The sequence below is a fragment of the Sorghum bicolor genome, chromosome 5 (assembly GCF_000003195.3).
Source record: "Sorghum bicolor cultivar BTx623 chromosome 5, Sorghum_bicolor_NCBIv3, whole genome shotgun sequence".
Classification (NCBI taxonomy): Eukaryota; Viridiplantae; Streptophyta; class Magnoliopsida; order Poales; family Poaceae; genus Sorghum; species Sorghum bicolor.
The window spans coordinates 59,377,968-59,390,098 of NC_012874.2; the positions used below are offsets into that span (position 1 = coordinate 59,377,968).

The 12,131-nt window shown below is 37.8% G+C and overlaps 1 long non-coding RNA gene across 1 annotated transcript in view; it reads left to right on the forward strand.

Moving 5' to 3' along the window:
• The window catches only part of LOC110435441, a 9,150-nt gene extending 1,289 nt beyond the window's left edge, over positions 1–7,861 (forward strand). Inside the window, exon 2 of the long non-coding RNA XR_002453120.1 lies at positions 6,930–7,861. This is a non-coding gene — a long non-coding RNA (uncharacterized LOC110435441). The remainder of the gene's footprint in view (positions 1–6,929) is intronic.

Sequence of the window (12,131 nt, forward strand, 5' to 3'; positions counted from 1 at the left end):
GTTTTATTTTAAAGATGCACATAAAGACAATTATGCAATAATATTTTGTTTTCTATATTTCAACTTTCACACAATTGTAATAACCATGTATATACTCCGGAAAACACATATACATAACAAAATTAATTCTATCAAATTTAGGTATTTATCTAATGTGCTTTGCCAAAGTTATTTCCAAAGCATTAAACTGAGCACTGAAGGTCCTGTGCTAACGCCATGGTTTTATTTTAAGGATGCACATAAAAATAATTATGTGATAATATTTTTTTTCTATAGTTCAACTTTCACACAATTGTTATAACCATGTATTTACTCCAGAAAACACATATACATAAAAAAATTAATTCTATCAAATTTATGTATTTATCTAATGTGCTTTGCCAAAGTTATTTCCATATATAGCACTAAGCTGAGCACTGAAAGTTCAGTGTTTTGTTTTGCTAATATGATAAGACATTGCATAAACTAATGATAACCCCAGAGAAGTTTAGGAAATAAATTTTAAAATCAGGCCTGGTTCAGTTGGTGAATTTTTTTGGATTTCGCTACTGTAGCACTCTCGTTTGTTTGTGGCAAATATTGTTCAAAAGACTAACTAGGGTCAAAAGATTCGTCTCGCGATTTATAGGCAAACTGTGTAATTAGTTTTTATTTTCGTCTATATTTAATGCTTCATGCATATGCCACAAAATTCGATGTGACAGGGAATCTTGAAAAATTTTGGGAACTAAACAAGGCCTCACTTGACATGAACCGAGAGATAAAAACAAGGCATTGCAATTACTATATGTTTTCATAGCTAAGAATAAAATGAAATTACACTATCGGCAATGTATTTACTGAACCATTGCCAAACTGCCAAAACAATGGTATCAAAGACATGAACCTACCATTTATACAGTTTGATCATGTCACAGACTGAATTCCTAATTATTCCTATTTTCCATTAAGTGAACCCATTCCTTATCATACTGTGATCTCTTGCTCCATTGTTAATTTATTCAAGACCCTTCACATGAGCGATTCTGATGATTCTCCTACACATCAAAGATTAAGTATAGGAACTAATATTCAAATGGAAATCGTGCATAATAAGTCAAATAGTACACAGATTGTTTGAAACTTGAAATCAATTTTAAAAAAGTGGATTCCTTTGAATTGACTTTCTGTATGAAAAGTAATAAACAAACATTTTGTAAGACCTATATATTTCTTTTAGAGCACAATATTCCTCGATCCTAAATCCAACAATTGTTTACTTCTGCTCAGGGGCGAAGCTAACATCAAAGTAAAGGTGGTGCACTGTTAAAGCAAAATACCAAATATACTTGTCATATGTGGTGAATATTAGTCAATTTATTAACAAAACTTTTGTTTACCCTGGTGCCCGTGCACCAGGCAAGCATAACGTGGCTTCGCCCCTGCTTCTGCTTTCATCAAGGCTGTTTCAGAAACTTTCTATCTTATGACCAAAGTCGCAAAAATTTACGCTACATTAAAATTTTAAAACTGAAGTCCGCATCTTTTTTATTGGCTGACCTGAATATAGTTTTGAGTTATTTCAGTCAAAATCACCTGCACAATATAAAATTAGTTGCCCATGTTGGTCAACAGGCCAACCACGTCAAACAGCCTTGCTGCTTCAGGCTCAAGCACATGGGCAAATTAAGTTTGGCGACAAAATTCACTCGAACATCATTAAAATTCACTTGAAACTCAAGCGAGTTCGTGCTCAGCTTAAAAATAACAGTTTCTGTTTATGGCTTCATGCAATATTTGGTTAAATTGTAATGCGTTCATGCATGCAACGATGCAAATTTACAAAATAGCAGGCACCCTAGCACAAAATTAAAATAGTTTGCACGGGCTCCAACATGCGAAACAGAGAGTTGGATCCATCAGCAAGAACCATATCAATCGGATCCATCGCATGAACCAAACACATGTATAGAGAGAGAGATGGAGCGTGGGAATTGGGAGGGCATCCATCCCTTACCGTAACACATCCGTCGATTTTTTGACATTCTGTGCACAAGCTAGATATGAAATTAGAAATATATCAGGTGCAATGTATAACTTTATTATAAATTTTATGGAATAAATTATGAATATTATATGCAAACGTCCCTCAAATGAGTCGACACTGAGATAAATTTATACCAAACACTTAGGCCTTGTTTAGTTCTATTTTTTTTGGTTTTGGGTACTGTAGTATTTTTGTTTTTATTTGATAATTATTATCTAATCATAAACTAACTAGGCTTAAAAGATTCATCTCGATGTGACAGAAATCTTGAAAAGTTTAGGCGTTGTTTACAGGTAAACTGTGTAATTAGTTTTTGTTTTCGTCTATATTTACATGCTTGTTTAGTTCACTCAAAAAACTAAAAACTTTTCAAGATTCCCCGTCACATCTAATCTTGCAGCACAACATGAAGCATTAAATATAGATAAAAAAACTAATTGCACGGTTTGCTTGTAAATCGTGAGACAAATCTTTGAAGTAAACAAACCATTAATATTTTCACAGGGTTAAGACTGTTTCATCTGCAAAAAAAGAGGCCATATGGCAAAGGACTGCCCTGATAAGCACAAGAGGAATGATCATCAATCCACATTATGTTTAAGATGTGAAGAAACAGGTAATGATATGTTTGGATGTACCAATGATTACCCACCAGATGATATCGAGGTAGTGCTTCTTTGCCTTGTTAGTTAATTTGTTATCTTGTTGCCAAATGGGATTTTTGTTTGTTAGCATTTGTTTTCCAATCTCTGTTTCCCTCTCAGGGTTCAGAGCAACTTCATGGATGCATACAGGCTATGGGCATTCATGAGCTCGTGGACAAGTAGACAATGTGAACCCTATCAATCAAATAAAACTAGATCTCAGCCGTGTTCCACTCACTGGTATGCCCCTGTCAATCAAATCATTTCCCTTGGCTATCTGTATCTACAATCTGTAGCTATTTTTCAACCCTGTAGATTTTACGAATCTGGCAATTTGCTAGGAGATGAGAAGCAGCGGCATGGAAGTTGAGAGGGGCAGTGTTGTGGCCCTTTGATTTTTGAACTTTTTCCTATTTAGCATTGAATTATATCTTTTAGAGCATAGATTGGTTTCTTGCGTAATGATATTATTAAATCCGTGATAATAAAGCTATCTTAAAATTCAAAAAAAATAATAAAGCTATCTTTGATAAAGAGGCATGTGTTCTCATAGTAATATTAGATCCAGATCTTTTGAAACCAAGTATTATGCAGGTATTGTTTGATTTGCACTACTAAATATTACCGTAGCGTTAGCACGGATGAAGGGCGCGGCACGTCAACGAGGGGGCCATGGCATCGATCTAGCCAGCCCAATCCTGATCTAGCCGAGGGAGACGAAGCTATACAACGCGTGGCATAGGGTAGCAGACGTAGATGTTGGGATCGGGAAGCCTCAGGTAGGATGGTCCCACTTGTCGACGTGGTAAAAATTGCCAAGAGAACCATGGAGCGGGAGTGTTTTCGCTTCGCTGGGTGTGGACGATTGCTCTACCTATGTTTTAGTGGTAGAAGATAGAAGATATGGCCTTGAATCAGCGGATATAACATGAGCTCGAACAGTATTTCAATCTGAATGGTAAACAAGAACAGTACAAAAGATGATGCATTCAATATCTAATTTGCATTTGACGCAGTTAAATCATTCGAGTTAACCGTGAAATCTCATTCAAAATTGTATCTGGGCTAGGAATGCAACAAACACAAGTCTCGATGCTGATTAAATAAAAACAGCAACTAAGTATCATAAAGAAAAATGAACTTTACTTAAAAATATCTGAAAATCAGATCTGCAGGGCCTAAGAAATATGCAACCATTGAGCAGCATCACGTGGCACAAACATGAATGCATTTTGTATATCCTGTTTCACTGAATCAAATACAATTTGTAATCATGAGAATCTATATTGGACTGCAATTTGTATCGTGAGGACCTGCCTTTGAATTGCCAGGCGAGATTGTGTAATCATGAGGACTTACCTTGGATTGCAGTTTGTATCATGAGAGTTCTCCAGGTGACAATTCCCCCAGCGACCCTCTTAATGAAAAACGGGTTAACAACCCGATCGAGAAAACAATTCCCCCAGCGACAGGATGACTCACGTTTATGTGCACAGATGGAGCGCCATGTATTGCACATGGCAGGGAGAAGAAAGTAAAACTGGCCAGTTGCCAGCAACGGCACGAAAGAGAGAATAGATGACTCCATTATATTAATTACACATGGAACACAAGACATGAGTTCCAAAGTAAAATTGACATGAGACGGATATGAGTTCCAAAGTAAAATTGACATGAGACGGACATGAGTTCCAAAGTAAAATTGATTGAGAACATGACACTAATTAAGACACTAATTAAAGTGTTGCCATCAACTCCTGATGATAGGTTATGGGGCATAGATAAATTGGTTGGTTGCATATATAACCTTAGCAGACTAAGCAGACTTAGATCTTGGATGGCAGCGCACCTCCTTGGTGCTGGAATCAGTATATATCCCTGGCTTCGGGATAAGCATCACCATCGTCGATGACAATGTTGTCTCCCCAAGCTTCATCGAGTGCTTTCTGCAGCTCGTCCTTGGGGAACAAGCTTCATCGAGTGCTTTCTCCCCAAGCTTCATCTGAAGAGGAAGTAGTGATCTGAAGATAGATCCTAGGTAAAGAATTAAATGTTCATGTTATGTAATAAATTATAAATGAAAATTAACCTATCTTGTCAAAGAAAAAGCTTGAGATATGTTTCTGGCAAACAAATGCTAGACTAATTTATTGCCAGACCTAAGAAGCATCCCTAAAAACCAAAATTCGTGAGCATCTAAATATGACAGAGTACCTGAGGAAGCAGACGCTAGACAAAAGGGGTGGCAGATTGAATCTCATGCAACAGTGCTTGAGTAAGAAAGAGAGAGGCTGGGTGAAAAAAAATGACTAAAATGTCAACAGGACCAAAAAAACACTAGGTGTACAAAGATCTGCAATTGGATGAAAGCACGGATTTGTCATCTTAAATGGAAGAAACAGGTAAAATGTGATGAACCAAAATAAAAAACGCAGTCAATAACAACCATATAGCAAAGAACGGATCTGAATTTTTTACAAAAAAAAAAGGATTTGGTGAACAAATGGAGCAATTCGATAAATGCAAGGATATATCCCCGTAACAGAAAGAAAAGGTAAGATCTGAGAGAGCAAAATACACTGCAATGAAGAACAGCGATAAAGTAGAAAACGAATCTGAAAGATTTAAAACCTAAAAATATGTTTAGCCAACTCATAGCTACGGGAGAAGATATAGCAGAGGAAGAAGAGAGAGGGAAGAAAGAGGGAGAGAGGAAGAGACGGAATGGGAGAGAGAACGTGAGAGGGAGAGAAAGACAGAGAGAGCTCCGGGAGAGAGGAGAGGAAGAAGAAAGAGTGGAGGTAGGTACAGAGAGAGGGGTAGAGACAATTGAGAGAGAGAGAAAGCTGAAAAGGAGGGAGATGGACGAGATGCTAAAAATATCATCTCTCGAGTTGAAACTATAGTATACCGTGGGATAAAGAAGTTTGATCAGTGCAGATCTTGAAGCAAAATGAAGAGGTGAGATAGTTGGTGTCGCAACCCATAGTTGCGATAAATCAACGTCGCAACTATGGGTTGCAGCACCAGTTATCTCCGTCGTCCATCGTCTCCCGGCCGCGCTCTCCTCGCTTGCCATCTGCCCCCGCCTGTTGACCGCCCACCCCCCGATTCAGTCTTTCATTTTTCATTTCTCGTCATCTCACGAGTCGTCTCGTCATCCCGCTTTCGTCACCCTTCTCTCCACCTCCTCATGTTCAGTCTAGATCTACCCATTGCCCTTTCTTCCTGGGCGAGCTCGCCTCAACCGCCGGGAGCTCGCCGCTAGATATGGTTTCCTTGTCCTCTTCGTCTCTTTCATCCCCTCTGTGCTGCACTCCCATGCCGACGCCGCCCCCATCTCCGCCGGCTGCCGCGGTGGTTTGAGCTGTGCACGTGGCCATGGTCTGCATCTGCAACCTCTGCGGCGTATGTCTCGTGGTCACCCGGCAGCTGCTCTCCAACGACACAGAACAACGCCACCCGTGCCACGACGGCCGCCTCCATCAAAGCCTCTTGCTTCATCTCCCTAGATCTCGTTGCTTAGGTATGGTTTTGTTTTCTACCAATCTTTCTTGTCTGCAATTTATCCCTATGCAAAGGGTTCAACTGAGTGCTAGCTATTTTTCTTTATTTGACATCATGAACTGCTGGTTCAAGCAAAACTATTTTCCTTTGCCTGGTTCCTTCTAAGATTTTCTGTACCTGTTTTTTTTAAAACTAATTATTATATTTATCGTTTGTTTGACATCTCTGTCGAGACTGAAGAAAAACGTACTCGTCTGTAGATATGGTTAGTGTATTATCTGCTTCACCATTTCCTCTTTGATGCGTCTAAGCTAACTGCTTTTTAGCAAAATGATCTACACGGATTGCTTCTGTATTTAGCAGTGGTACTATACAATGTTGACGAGTATTACAATCCTTAACTGCATGTTATTAGTAAAATGATGAGAAGATTAGCTTTCTTTGGCTTTTGCTCTTGGCCATTTGTTTCTATGCATCATTGTTTGAGTGGTTAGTTTGAAAGAAATTATTATTATTATTTAATTTGGTATGCAGTTCCAAGTGTGTTAAGGTCTTTCATGCAGTTCCAGTTCCAGATTTGTTCAGCTCTTTTGGGCAGTACCACGTGAAGGAGATGTTATAGAGAAGGCCAACTGTGATGACAATAATCTGAACTCTTTAGTCCTATATATCATTGTGTATACTTGGTGATTTTTGTTGTGCCAAGCAGGAAATAGCATAGGAGGTATCAAAAAAAAATATCTAGGAGAAAGGTTTGGTTACAAGAAACGGCAATGGTAACTTCAACTTTATATGTCACATATGTGTACTGTGCACAAGAATTGTCTATAGGTTTGAAAGACAGGAAATAGTATACTTCCACCAATAATGTGTATTTAACAGTAAACACAAATCATCATTGGTATTTACTCCCTCTATACCCGAATTTGTTGACGTTTAGGACATGATTGTGCTTAGCAAGGAGTAATTAATTAGATGTTAGTTTTTCATCTCTGCTTCTAATAAATATGGTTGCAGATGCATTTCTTCCAAGAAACAATCAAAGGCCCAAGTGTCTAGCTCCAGCGCGATCGTTGAGTCGTGACTTGTGAGGTCCCAGGTTCAAGAGGGTATGGAGGGAGTGTATAGCAAGTTAGACACCAAGAAGTTTCTCCCCTATTTTGCTTTGTCATTTTCCATCAATTCGGTTGAATAATTTTTATTTGAACCATATTATGTTGACATTGTGAATTGCGCAACGGGTGTTATCATGTGAATAATTCTAACACTGAACTTTTTCATGCGAATGGTGTTTACCTTTTTCAGGTCCGCCTATACGATACTGCATTGCAAAGAAGACCTGAGTCTCCAATCAAGACAGTTGCTGCTGATCCGAATGGGTATGATGCCATGATGTCTAGAAACAACGCTGACCTACCTGTGTGCTGAGTTCTAAGTAGTCGGCAAGTTTTTATTTTCAGATTTGGAGACTTCTTTTTCACTCATTCTAACTTGAAGTATATGAAAAAAGAGCAATGCTTGTAGTAATTTTTAAGGCACCACTATGCACCCTTTCGCTGTGTTTTGATGCTTAGTACACCCAGTAATCTGTATCTTGTCATTAACAACTTTTTTTTGTACTGAGTATACCAACAACATTCTCAGTGGTAGCACTAAGCAGATGCATCTGTTTTCTTGTTCTCAACAAACCTGGCATTGTTCGGAACTGCCTATCTAGAACAGCTATAACATATAAGGCCTTGTTTAGTTCCAAAATATTTTGCAAAATGGACACTGTAGCTTTTTCGTTTGTATTTGACAAATATTGTCCAATCATGGACTAACTAGGCTCAAAAGATTTGTCTCGTCAATTCCGACCAAACTGTGCAATTAGTTTTTATTTTTGTCTATATTTAGTACTTCATACATGTGTCTAAAGATTCGATGTGACGGGAAATCTGAAAAATTTTGCAAAAATTTTTGGAACTAAACAAGGCCATACCCACACGAGTGTCGATCACCCTCTGACCGTCACACGCACGCACGCACGCACGCGCTGGCTGCCCTGGAAATCGTGCATTTTGCTTTCTCTCAGTCAGTCAGTCAGTCAGTCAGTCGTCTCTCTTGAGCTCTGCGTCAGTGCGTCACCCGTACACAATGCAAGGAAATTGAAGGAATTTGAATGAAGAAAATCCAGCACGCAATGCATTGCATGCATGCAATCTTCCACTGGGCCTTGTTTACTTCCCAAATTTTTTGCAAAATTGCTACAGTATCTCTTTCGTTTGTATGTGACAAATATTGTCCAATCATGAACTAACTAGGCTTAAAAGATTCGTCTCGTCAATTTCGACCAAACTGTGTAATTAGTTTTTATTTTCGTCTATATTTAATACTCTATGCATACGTCTAAAGATTTGATGTGACGAAAAATCTGAAAAATTTTGCAAAATTTTTTAAAACTAAGGGCTTGTTTAGTTCCCAAAAAATTTTGCAAAATTTTTCAGATTTCCCGTCACATCGAATCTTTAGACACATACATGAAGTACTAAATATAGACAAAAATAAAAACTAATTGCACAGTTTGGTCGGAATTGACGAGACAAATCTTTTGAGGCTAGTTAGTCCATGATTGGATAATATTTGTCAAATACAAACGAAAGAGCTACAGTGTCCATTTTGCAAAATATTTTGGAACTAAACAAGGCCTAAACAAGGCCGTACGTGCAAGTGCACGCATACATACATGTCCCTCGGTTCCCTAAACAAGTCTATCCTCTTTTTTTTTTTCAAATCCGCCGATTCTCAATTCAGGACTTGTTTAGTTTCGCAAAAATTTTCAAGATTTTCCGTCAAATCAAATCTTTGGTCGCATGCATGAAACATTAAATATAGACGAAAATAAAAACTAACTGCACAGTTTACCTGTAATTTGTGAAATAAATCTTTTGAGCCTAATTACTCTATGATTGGACAATGTTTGTCAAATAAAAACGAAATGCTACAGTAACCAAAAACAAAAATTTTTGCCAACTAAACAAGACCTCAGACCCAAGTTGAGCCACACAAGGAGCCTGCTCCTCTCCAAGGTGGCAGGTCTTGCCGAGTCTCAAGGCCACACGCATCACAATGCCACGCATGACGACCTCACCGGAGTACAGTACATTGCACGCGGAGGCGTACATACATACGTGCTCTAATTAACCTTTTTGTCTCCGTGCATTGCATGCTTGCTTAGTTTGCTCAACCAAGGCATGCAAAGGAATCTTTTACATTACCGGAGAGAGCTAGCATGTGATGTGTGTGCCAATGTCAGGCACAGCTCAGAGTCTGAAACGAAGGAAAAGGTCTGATTGGTAGTATAGCATGTGTGTTTAGCTTAAGGTTTGAAGGGGGGTTAATTAAACTAATGGGATGCTGCAGAAGTACAGATGCATATGGGTAGAAGATAAGGAGAGGAGATAAGCCCTAGGAAGAATTGTTTTGTTAATTTCATATGTTAGTTAACCAATGCAAGTGACAGTAGCTTAATTAGCTTTATTAGTGCCGGTGTGTTTAGAGCGCAGAAACTTCCTAGGAGTTTCACTTTCACATGAACGAGCTCGATTTCAGCAAAAAAAAAAAAAAAAAAAAGAAGAAGAAGAAGAAGGAATTCACGCGCTGATGATCGAATTTATTTGCTTTTTTTTATTATCCCGGCCGATTGTGCATGGAAGAATGTTGCTCTTTGCAGAGTACATGTACATGAAGGAGCAAGGTGCGCATTCGGGTCTGTTTGGTTCGTCGCCTGACAAGCTTGCTGGGCAAAAGTAACATCATTTTTAATTTTTTCTAGTGATGTGGGGTTTTTCTAGTGTTTTAGCATTCAAAATTTAATATAAACTTTCCCTAATAAATACCTTCTAGTGTGAATTCTCTAGTGTTTTAAGTAGTGGTAGTGTTTTATTACCACTAGAAGAGCTCTACCATTTTAGTAGTGCTAGCTCTATAGGCTACTAGAAATGGATATCGGGAATTGCTTCATGAGGCAGGCAAAGCTTTCTAGGGTCCAATCCAAACATGCCCTCAATCCTTGATGTGAGCTATCTTGTGAGGTAAAGTTTATTTTGCCCTTAAGGGTATGTGCGCTCACTCTCCTACTCATTGGATTCGCTTGAGAAGTGTGCAAACACACATCTCAATGTAAAACTGCTTTAAGATGTGTGTTTACATACTTTTCAAAACGAATCCAATGGATGGGAGAGTGAGAGCATGTGCCATTAAGGGCAAAAAACCGCCTTTTGTCTTGGGAGTACATTGAATTTTTAAGCTGTTATAACTACTCCCTCCATACTCGTAATTCAAGTCGTTTTGGACAGCGACATGTCTCCAAAGCATAACTTTTCAAGACAAATCTATTCATATAGTTTTCACATTTTTAAACTCAACAACTTAATATTCATGATTTATATTTCTAATGTTTGAACCAACTCTTATCCTAACCGACTTGAATAACCAGTATGAAGGGGGAGTACATAAAAAAGTTAAACTATGCCATAAATATGATGTTTGTTTATTACTCCATTAGGGCAATCCCAATGCAGAAACCAGCATAGTTTCTATAGACATTAATTATGGTGCCACCTAAGCATTTTGCTGATGTGGCAAGGTATTTATTGAAGAGAGAGAGCAAAAATCATAGAAACTGGGTCTAACTTAGAAACCATGTCTACGCGAAATCCAAGACATGAAGTGATACGATTGGTTGAGAATGGAGAGAGAATGAATGTGATTGGATAACAAATTATTGTATAGAAAGTATCCATTGGGACCATAGTTTCTATACATAGTGTCTATAGAAATTAATAAGTATAAAAACTACATGTAGTTTCTAGCATTGGGAGTGCCCTTAGGGCACTCACAATGCAGACTCTATCATAGAGTCTAAAGTTATTTATTATCTCGAACAATGTGGACTTGGAGTCTAAATAAGACTTGGAGTCTTATTTTTTCTACCTCTTTCTTCAATAAATATGTTGTCACATCAGCAAAATACCATAAATAATATGTAGTTAATTGTCTTGGACTCTGTGATAGAGTATTGTATTGTGAGTGCCCTTAGGGCATCCCCAATGGACCTCAAATTTCCAACATAACTGAATTTCTCTTAGTTGCAAGGGTGTTAGACTACTGAGCTAGTGGCGGAGAAATAGATAGTCTCGCACTCGCGCACGTCTTTCAAAAATTTCTCTCAATAAGGCGTTCCCAATGGACCTCAAATGTCGCCAGCATGCATAGCTGAATTTCTATTGGTTAGAAGGGTTACAAACTACTCCCTCCATCCCTATAAAAAAATTGTTTTGTACAAGGTTTAGATCAAATATTGAGAATATAAATCGTGAATAACTTTTGAGTTGTTGAATTTATAAATATTAAAACTATATGAATATTTGTCTTGAAAAATACTTTTATAAAAGTATACATATACCACTTTTTAATAAATATTTTTATAAAAAACAAGGAGTTAAAATTAGGTTTTGGAGACCGTGTCATTGTCCTAAACGACTTTCTTTATGAGTATGGAGACCGTGTCATGGCCTTGTTTAGTTCCAAATTCTTTTGCAAAATAGGAATAGTAGCACTTTCGTTTGTATTTGACAAATATTATCCAATTATAGACTAACTAGGCTCAAAAGATTCGTCTCGTCAATTCCGACTAAACTGTGCAATTAGTTTTAATTTTTATCTATATTTAATACTCCATGTATATGTCTAAAGATTCGATGTGACGAGAAATCTGAAAAATTTTGCAAAATTTTTCATGAACTAAACAAGGCCGTCTTGCATGTTTTTTTTCTCGAAAACTTATCTCTCACAACTGTGGTCTGACGTTTCCTTTTTTAATATTTTGGAAGTTCAAGTCGCTACTGATTCATTCATCTCCCTTGCACAACCACAATTTACTAATTTTAGGTAGACTTTTTCTAGTGTTTTAG